Source organism: Pinus tabuliformis, chromosome 8, assembly GCF_031772625.1.
Source record: "Pinus tabuliformis cultivar Carrire ecotype Pingquan chromosome 8, CPIR1, whole genome shotgun sequence".
NCBI lineage: Eukaryota > Viridiplantae > Streptophyta > Pinopsida > Pinales > Pinaceae > Pinus > Pinus tabuliformis.
Genome location: NC_142294.1, coordinates 1,010,266,066 through 1,010,277,285, shown reverse-complemented (window position 1 = coordinate 1,010,277,285; position 11,220 = coordinate 1,010,266,066).

Sequence of the window (11,220 nt, the reverse complement as noted above, 5' to 3'; positions counted from 1 at the left end):
AGAACAAGCATATGTTATCCTCCTCAAGCTTGACAAAAATAAAGAGGTACTGGTCAGCAATGACTGGGGAAAAATTGGGAAGAAACTCAAAGAATCTTTATTGGTAGCAAGTCGCTCTTGAACATGACACTTCCACTCCGTGCCTGAGTCGGGTTGGGTTGTTTCATTCACCGGTCACATCACCATGGTCATGCCATACCATCCACATTTGGGGTAAATGCTACCAATCCATCACATAAGTGTTGCCGACATGTTCAAGAGAAGTCATCCAGAGAAGTCACCCGTGTCCCATCCACTACCATACATTATATTTCATTCCTTCATGACCGCCATCCTGAACCATATATCATCAGATCGTTTTCACCTCCATCAAAATCATTTACTCCGTTCCGTGTCATTGATGTGGGATTCATCAAGGCCCTCCTTTGACGGATCGCTTCTTGTCGACATCAGCTCATTATCCAAGAAGTTGATCTAGGAACACCCCATTCAGTACTTTGTAGCTTGCATGCCTCAATGGCAAGTTTCTCACTTCCGGCGACAGGTATACGTCAATGACCTTCGACCAAAAGATTTTGCGTGGTGTTCGACGCCAAGTCCTTTATTCACACCACGTGAATTGTACTGCAGTACCTTGAGGGTCATCATCCTTATCGGTGATTCCTCTCGCGCTTGCTAACAGTTTACAACATTTACTGGTAATCAAGCGATGTCTTTCCATGTTCGACTTCAAAACATTTTTCACATGGATCGACTTGTACTTCGAGTGAAGATCGGACGAGATTGAAGACCCCGGATCTAGTTTCATCCATCCGGGCTGCGATATATATTCAGGAAAAATAAAGACATTGACATGTATAGCATTGCAGCACAGATAATCATCCTACCAAAAGGATGATGACTTCATCAAAATCATCAGTCTACCATCAGACGATTGTCTGTCCTATGTACATAAAAATGAATTTATAAAGCTGAGCATGGGAATGCCCGCCTCAGCTAGATCATGAAAACAGTATGAAGATAATGTATTGTATTGTATCTTATTACAGGTCTCCTCCCAGCATTGAAAGAACTTCGGATCCTCCTAATAAAGCATTTCACCCGATAAACGACCTCATACTTTAGGGGGCAACTGTTATAGACATTTTTGTGCCTTACAGCTTTAAGCATGAAATGTCCATAAACCAAGGGATCCTAAGTCCCTAAAAGTGTTGTTCCTACCCCTAGAGGAGCAAGGTCAACCAATTACAGCTTCTCCCAGAAGTTCTCCACCAGAAACTGCTCAGAAACAGTCAAATCAGGATCATTTCAGCTGCTCCACTAGCTAGTTGCGTTGCATAGCACCCCAGTACACTAGCTAGGTGCGTTTCAACGCACCTAAATGCACTACCAGGGTGCGCTGAGCGGGAAATGACAAATGGCAGTGTCATTCCGCGAGGTGGACAGACAATGGAAGCTTCCAGAATCTTCCTCAATGACACTTGCCTCACTGAGTTCGACCAAGGATGAGTAAGAGGCTCTCAGTCTCCAAGTGGAAGCAAGAAATAACAGAGAGAAGCCACAAGTCAAATCATAAGCTGACTTATCCTCTTTGCATACATCTATATATGGATCCCTCATCCAAGAGATCCAGAGGCTGGAATTTTGTACATTGCAGAGAATTGCTGTTGGTTTTGAGATTGAGATCAGTGCATTGGGTGATTTATGCTTTGTTGGAGGTGAAGAAGGGATTCCTTTGCTGGGAGGTTGATGCTGGATCGGGACTCACTTGGTTGTATCTCCTCCTGGATATTCTTGTTATATCAATAAAACTATTTGAGTTTCTCCTACATGCTTATGTATCAATGATGTTTTGTTATATTTGCATGTTTAGCTTAAATATGATCCTAAGCTATTTATGAATGTAAATCTATGTCTTTGTGTAGTTTTCCTCTTCTGTGATCTTGCAGGAACTTGGTGAAGCTGGGCAAGTAAGGGAGCAGGTAGCTGGAAGCTGTCAAAGAGAAGAGAGATTGGATCAAAGGACTAGCGAAAGACACAGGTTGGTTCATCCTATTCCTCTTCGTTTACAATTCATAAAGAAGAATACAAAAGTAGTTTTCCTTGTTTGTTGCTAAGGCACTATCACACCTTAGTGGGATAGGGGCGTTCTGAGTAGACACTTTTCCCAACAACACCTATTCAAGTGATTTCTAAACTATTATGGATATTCCATTAGATAGCTCATCACAATAAATCTGATGAAAATAAACTCAAATATATATTATAACGGTTAATTTCTTCACATTCTAGATTGATTAATTATGTTTTCTACTTATGCCTGTAATAGATAAAATGTGAAAAATAGAGAATAAATAAATATAATCAGACACCAACTATAATGAACATAATATATGCTCTAAGAAACCCTCATGGGAGGAAATCTAGATCGAAGGTGAGGCTGCTTTGCTCTTTCTTTCTTTGTAATGAAAATACTATAAGTGTAAAGGATAAGACACTCTCTATGGAGTTACTTGATACTTGTGGCCCAATAGGATGCTACAAACAATAAACCTCATATGTTATGCTCTCTTAGTTCCACTCCCCATGTTGTTCTTCTCTACCATGGAATAATATATCATCAAAATGAATGGAACCCCTTTTCCTCTTCATGGCCCTGTTATAACATAGCTCGATAACCAACAAGGGGTCAAGTTTGACTCCGTTAACTCTCAACTAGAGTTACAAATTTGACCCTTCTAGAGCCTTGTTGATATTTCTCACAACACTATCCCATTTTCCACTAGTAATGGGATTGATGTGGCATCCTATCAAATTATGTTGGTCGATCACAACATGTCAACTTTTGGGAGGCATAACTTTTGCATACTAACTCCAATTGAAGTTTTTCTTCAACTGTTGGAAAGGTCTTCGAGTATAGAATAACATCACGAGGTTTGTGCTTAAACAAGAAACTTTTACCCCCAAAAAACATCATTTAAGGCCTCAAAATGACCCCAAAAGATTGTAGACCCTAATTCTTCAAATTGGGTTTGCCAATAAAGCTACTCCTCTAAGCTGATTTATCCAAAATTTCCACTTGAAAAACATCAATATGGATGGAAATTCATATAATGATCCCATTCAGATCATCAAGGCTAGCCATTACATTGGTTGTTTAACGTTATCCACCTACAACATATCCATCTTATATTTCCAACATTATTTGCAAGGGATCTAAGAAACTTTTAAACATAGATGTTCATAAGCTAAAGTCATTACCTTTCATTTCTCACTTATAAATTGTAATATCCCTCGAAGAGAGATTACTAGGGTGCAATTTTGAGCTAGGATTTTCAATAAACCATGCAAGAATTGTATTTCATAACAATATTTCAATATTTATCAATCTATGAAACAATGACGCTCTTTATTTAATACACAAGTAATATAATAAAGAGCCAAGAAACAGTAGATTCCACAAGAAACCATTATAGAATTGGAATGATTTAGTAAGCAATTAACATAATTACTATAGTCAATAATCTCCTAACCGAGATATCAAATCAAACATGCTACATACTACAATTGTCCCTTTTCTTCCACAAAACCATATCAACAAACCTTACTGCTAACTTGTGCCCTTAATAATTATTGCATCCTCCTGAACATGTCCCCTTTGGTCACTCACAACCTCAGAAAATAATCTCTTAAACCTTAGTTACTTCAAGAAGTTATCCCTAAGCCTTCCACTACCACAAGAAGAGATGTATCGAACTTATGCCCTACACTACTTTAGCGAGCCTACTATGTTGCCCCTTCACCACTTCATTGCCTCAGGAAATCATTCATTGCCCGAAAAGTCAGACTGCTACCTTAGAATGATTGTCGCTACCACAAAAAGTCACACCGTTGCCTCAAAAGGACCCTCGCTACCACGAGAAGCTAGACTACTGCTTCAGAAAGCCCTTCGCTGCCACAGAAAGCCACAATGCTGCCTCATAAAGATCTTCTCTACCACATAAGGTAATTTACTAGCCAAATTTCAATCTCATGGCAAGAAGATAGGAGGATTGGCTAGGGTGGAATCTTTAACCACTGGAACCAATCAAAGAAGGGGGTTTTAAAACCCTCCAAGAGCTTCAACCCAAAATCAAGAAGAATAAAAATCCATGATGATGATAATGAATCTCCTCTCTCCCTTTTATAGATTCTCTTTGGGGATTTTCCCTCACAGTTTAAATTTTGAGTGACTAGCAGTTTCCCTCCATTTGCCCCAAGTTTAACTATTATTATCTAATGTTACCTAAGTAACATTAAGTAATGATTTCCCCCTTTTTAAATTACTATAGCCTATGTGGTTAAATAGGCTACTATGTCATCCCTTGGGGCAATTACTTTGAAGAGGACATTACATAAATTTATGTTAAATTTTGAATTTGAATGTGTCCATGGATAGAAGGTAGTTGATATTTCCATGATCTTGGATGTTCTTGAGAGCCTATGGCAACAAAGTTAGCTCCATGTCCAAAATTTGAAGTAATCAACTAGCAACAATAGAATAGCCAAGGCCCTAAGACTAGTAAAGAAAGCTTTTAGAGTTCTAGGCCTACTTCTAACATAGTATTCAACCCAACAATGACAAAGAATGAGGAGTGGAGAAGGTTTGTGAGGTTAAATGGAAATAATAATACACATGGTTGAAGATCATTAAAGATAATAGTTTTATTATATAAATTATTAATTATGAACCAACAAGAATTGATTGCAACAAACATTTTGGCAACAAAAATTAAAGTTTGAAATTGATAATAGTAATAATAAGGCACACAATTGAATCATATTGAAAATAAAACAAAATTACTTAATTATGATGAAATCAATACTAATTATATTTCTTAAAATCTCAAATAAAATTGGCATAAATGAACACATGGGGGTTTGTTATCTCAAACTTCTATGCATGACTCAATTCAAAGTCATGATTGAGTTAATTTATCTAAAATTTGATATTCATAAGTGGTGGTTAGAAATTTGAGAGTGGAGATTCCCTGGTTACCATTGTTCCAGCCTTCATGCTCTCATTATTTATAGGGTTGATCAACTCTCATGCTTATTATCTATCTGCTTTCCATTCTTTGAAGATGGGTGGAGTGTCCACCCAAAACATCGGATAGGGAAAACTTCCACACAATTATTATTTGAAATTTGTAGTCAATTCTTAAGTAGTGTTGTGTCATGTCATTGGGATGTGACCATGCACTATCACGTCTCCTCTATTGCATGCTTGCAATATTCATTTCTTTGTTGATTCAATTAATCAAATCAAATCAAATCAAGTAAAAAAATGTGGTGTTTGGAAACATAGGTGGGTAGGATGACAAGCACATGTTTGTTGCTTCTTTGGGGTTTGTTGGGATGTGGAGACTGGAAAGGCACATGCATTAGATGTGTTCATGTCTTATTCTCCATTGTATTGTGTCATGTTTTGTGGTGATTTCACCTTCGTGCAAGCATACACCCTCCTCTAACCTCTATAAATAGAACATTAATACTCACCTACTCTTCCTGCCTTCACAATTACACTCCATTTATCCAATATCCTTGCATCCATCCATTATGGTAACAAAGAAAAACAATTGTCTCTTCTCCCATCTAATTGCGTCAATGCTTAAATGGTTGAACTTAGACACTACCCTTCTCCTCTCCCTTCATTGCGTCAACCACCACCCCACGCCCACCCACCCCAATTCAACATTATTCATGCATTAATGATGGAGAGAATGTGCAACAACAAGACACAATCATTGTGCAACTCATAAAGTGTCTTCCTGTTGGGATTACCTGGCATCGTTTCATCCACACAAATTACCTCCTCGTTAGGACTATTTAGAGTGGAGAAGATAGATGTTGCTAGTGATTGCAAGGGATGCCTTTGGAATGCTAATGCCAAGATATATAACAAGCACTCATCAATACTTAAACATGGCCATTTAAAACACGTGGAAATCATTGAAAACAAATATAATTTGAATAAATTTAACTAACATATTTACCAACTCTATCATTTTGACTTTTAAGTTTACTACCAACTTATGGAAGTAAAACTTTTTATTCCAATATTAAATAATATGATATAACATAATTAGTCTGAGAATAAACAAAACACCACAATTACCACTAAATTAAACTTATAGTTTAATTATATATGTTTTTTCATGTGTAAGATAATATGAATCGATATTCAAGATTGACTTTTAGTAAATAGTAGTAGGATGGGCATTAAAAGAACATTGTCCCACAAATGTAATTTCTTTTTGTGGGATAGATGTTACCTAGTGAACAAAGTTGTCCAGCGCCCTATAATGTAGGTACATCACCTTCAACCTTAGTGTTGGGAGTGGGATCTCCCAAGGGTAGTTTTGGGGCCAAGCCCATGTTTGAGTTAAATTTTGTAATAAAATGGTAAAGTATCCGTATTTTGTGGTCACAAAGCGTGAAGGTGTTATGTGTCATAAAGGGTAGTCCGCCCTTAGTTTTGTAAAGTAAAGTCGGTTGTAAGAGTTCTACCCATGGTCCGTGGACCATGGGAGTGTATAAAAAGAGTTAAGCTCTAAGTAGTTTTAAGGAGACAATGATGAAGAACATGTAAGGGAGTCACAACTTTGGAGCAAGAGGCTCTAGCGTAGGTAGAGGCTCTGTAGTTGAGTGCGCAGAGGCCTAGAGTAGAAGTCTGCAGCTAAGTGCACGGACCCCTATAGTTGTGTGCGCAGGGTGGATAGAGTCTGTAAACACTCGGAAGATATTAATAAAGAGAGATATTCTGCAATTTCTGTGTCTTTGTTCTGTTGATGCATCGGGATATTTTCTGTATGAATTTCCTTTATTATGCTTATATGATGCATGAATGAATGCAATTACATTAAATAATTGAATGAAATTACCATTATCTATTTATGTGGTGTTAACTATAATTATTTGATAAGATAAGCAAGTCACTTAGAGTAAATGGGGAATCTGTACGACACGTTGCTTTAGCAACGCGAAAATACCTGAGCAGCAGGTTAGGGCTGCGCGAAGGTCGATCGTATACTTTCACGGAGGTATTGAAGGCCGAAATAGAGGGTTTATCTTGCAAGCCCTAGAAAGAAGCAACCTACGCGAAGGCAGGGATAGAGGGAATCAAACGACATCACAATCATCTCAGGGTGCGAAAACTTGGTTCCAGCATCCCCCCATATTGCTTCAGGTGAAACTTCGGTCTGCGCTCCGCGGGCTGATGCTTAAAGGGCCAGTAGTGTAGGGATTTGTTTGGCTAATTAACTTTGAACCTGGGTCAGGCCCCATCAAGCCAACAAATGGTTCCATTGCTGGGACTAGAATCTACATAAGAGATGTGTGATGTCGTATCACTGGAATCCGACTAGGAAGGAGATTGGAGACTGGTTGGATATAAAGATCCATGAATTCGCGGTGCAGGAGAACAGGAACCCACGACTAACGAAGGAACAATGGTTGGATAGATACCTGTATACAGAGATCCACGAGATCTTTTTATGCTTCTTCCCTATTGAGCTATACGAGTGGATCCTGAAGCTAGCAGATAGCCAAGGAAGGTGGAAACTTAATGGTCCTATAGTGTGGACCCCGAAGCTAATACAAAAATTGGAAGCATTTGAGGACAAGATTGTCCATGTTGTCGACCATTGGCTCGATCACGTCATAGGAGGATATGTGACTAAATCTGCGGTCGACACCTCAATCAGCTGCAGTGAGGCAAAGCGACGTTTTTTCAAAGGACCACGAGGTAAGTACGTGAGATCTTTGAATATTTGGATTAAAATTCTATTGTGCGAAAAACGGGTTGTGCAGCTACCTTGATGTTTGGAACTACGTGAAGCGGAAAAAACTTACAGGAACGAGGGAAAAAAAGGGTCCAGAGTATAATCCCTTGATTTCACCTCCACGAGGTGACGAAGAAAGGATAGTGAAGGTCTCTCCGCGAAGTGCTATTCAGTTAATAAGACAAGGATTCCTGCGTATACCACCTCCGCCCACACCACCTCCGACTTCACCACCATCGCCTCCAACTTCATCCGTACCACCTCCATCTCCACCGCAGTCCATTATGGCAAATGCAGTGAAGCTACCTTTGTTCAAAGGCTTGGGAAATGAGGACCCAGACCAATTTTGGTTCGTTGTGAGGGTTGTATGGGAAGCTCAAGGTGTTACAGATGATCACGTAAAGAAGGCGACACTGGTTAGTGCTCTGCAATATCGCACACTAACCTGGTATATTAAGTACTCTAATGATAACCTGAATGCTGGAGTGGTAGCCATCCAGGCAGCACTGAATAGAGAATTCAGTAGGCCTAAATTTGAGGCGCAGTCGATTGTGGGATTCAAAGAAATCGCTATGCAACTAGGCGAGACGCTTTGCGAACTAGATCAGAGGTTGAAGTGTACAATACGTGAAGCCAACATGAATTTGACAGACGAACATCATCGCGAGTGGTTTGTGGCTTCACTAATGCCACATTTAAGGGCTATGCTATCATAGCAGAAGATAACCACTCAGGCGGAGGCCTTGGAGATTTCCATGAGACTACACGAAACGTCGATGCAAGATCCAAATCTAGGAGTTTAGTAGATCCATGCGCAATTGAAGAATCTATGCCTTAAGATGCAAAGTCTGAAGTAGGACAGTAGGGTTCGACCAGAGGTGCGTGAGAAGGTATGGTGCTTGAAATGAAAGAGTCAGGGTCATGACAAAGACCATTGCCCGGTCTTTGTGAACTTTATTGCGGGAGGAGGACCGATGCCTTTAAGGCCAGAAGCTCAAGCATGACCTAGTGCGGGGCTTGCATTATGGTGCGTTATTTGTCAGGTAGCAGGAAAACATGCCACAGATAACTATCATTTGCTGCAGAAGTTTGTATAGACACCACAACAACTGTTTTGCAACTTTTGTAGGTCAGTAGGGAATGATGAGCATACTTGCAGGAGCTATGAATTGATGATGGATAGAACTCTCACCTATAGGGTTCAGGGCAAAACGCAGCCCCTTGACCAGAGCGCAAGGATGGCGTAGACAAGATTTCAGGGGCGCGGACGAGGCTGAGGTGGAGGAGGACCTGGCAGACGTCGAGGACAGTTGATTTGCTACAATTGCGAAGGACCAGGACATTATGCTTGCGACTGCACTAATCTAACACGTCTGTCGTGCAAGTATTACACATTGTTTGATCATGAAACATAATATTGTCCTACATTGATAGCAAGGATACGTGATAAAGGGGTGCTATGACCTCTGTCGACTCAGAACCTGTAGATGATGAGGTCTTAGCCGTGCAAAGAGGATCCAAACATAAATACAGTGCTCAGAAGTGGAATCACGACGGGAGATGACAAGGGAAACAACCAGAAGATAGTGCATGGGTTCGTAAAGCTCCTACGAAGGAGGCTGAGTTCGATTTGGAGCGCGCACGTGAAACCTTCATGGAAGCTAAGAAGAGCTTTGATGAGGCCTCCACCTCAAGAAGCAAGGATAAGCCCGAGTAGGAGATGGACCCCTCTATGATCACAACTTTCCTAGAGACCTGTATGAAGTTACTATGCGATAGTAAGGCTGTGAAAGGGTTACAAGAGCTCATCAATAAATGCGTTGGAACCGCATCGGGTGAGCCGCGCATAGTATGAAAGATTGGCAAGCATAAAACAAGGACGGGACGGGAGATGAGATTGACTGCACAGATAGGAGAGTATGAGATGGATCAGGTTATCTTGGACCTGGGGTCAGACGCGAACGTCCTACCGAAGCAGACTTAGGAACGAATGGGGAGACCCGAGCTGTAATGGTCTCCGATTCAGCTAAGGATGCCCAATTAGCAGAAGATCATCCCCATGGGGTGCAGGGGGTGACCGTGGATATTGAGGGAGTGAGCACACTGGCTGATTTTGAAGTAATAGAGATAGTGGATGACAAAAATCCCTATCCTATGCTCCTGGGAATTGACTGGGCTACTGATTTGAACGGGGTAATCAATCTAAAGAAGCGAAAAATGGTCTTTGAGAAGAAATTGTTGCGCGTAGTAGTAGCCCTCAATCCTATTGAAGGATCGCACTATACGGAACTAGTCCGCAATTATGAGAGTGATGACAATCTAGACTGTATCTATAAGATAACAACGCGAGACCAAGATTGGGTGAACCCCATCGTGGATGGACAGATTACATGGGATCGTAAGATTTCCTGCACTTCGGACTCTGATGAAGAGCTAGAATGCTAGCAGAATTGGTTACATGAAGTAACTACACTGAATTACAACATGATGACCTGATTGTTGTGTGTCCTCAGAGGTAAGAAATTTTTCTACTTATGATGGTCTAAATGAGGTAGATATCTTTTTGGTTGCATTTGAAAGGGAGGTACCAGAAAAGTAGTGCTTCCAAGCGTTGGACTGGGCACTGCGCGCTACGCTTGCAAGGCGGTGGGGTATGCACAAGGGAAGCTTTGATGATTGGTGCAAATGTAGGAGAATGATGAGAACTCATTTTGGGAAGCCGAAGATGTGAATGACAGACAAGTATGATGGGCAAGATGATCCACCCGCACATTTGGCCAAATGGATCCAGGCTTATGGAGAAAAGCCTCAACCTGAATGGGTGCACTTGTTCTGTCATACCCTAGATGTGGTCCTGATGAATTGGTACATAGAAATAGAGCTTCGCCATGGGACAAGCAAATGGGATATCCTGTGCGAAGGGTTCATGATGACATTCACGAGTTTGATAGTATTTATGAAGCACTACAAGAAGTGAAAGCAACAATCTTTAGGATATCGCAAGATCCTTTAGACATGATTCAGCCTGAATGGGCTACTCAGCTGAGTTGCGTGCTAGAATGTTATAATGTAACTGCTGAAGAAGAGGACGAGGATCCGCGGAAGATTAACATTCTAGAAACAAAAGGTCACTACGAGGTTCAAGGATCATAGATTGAGAACCCTGATATAACCACGTCGTTGAAAACGAAACAAGTAAACATTGGTACAGAGGCAGAACCCAAATTTGCAAAGATTGGAGACTACTGGGATGACATGACGGTGGATAAGGTCACTGAATTTCTCCACGAATACCAGGATTTATTCCCTACCAAGTTTACGGATCTGAAAGGGATAATCAGGGACCTAGGAATGATGAAGATTACATTGAAACCCAACGCGAAGCCGGTTAAGCAAA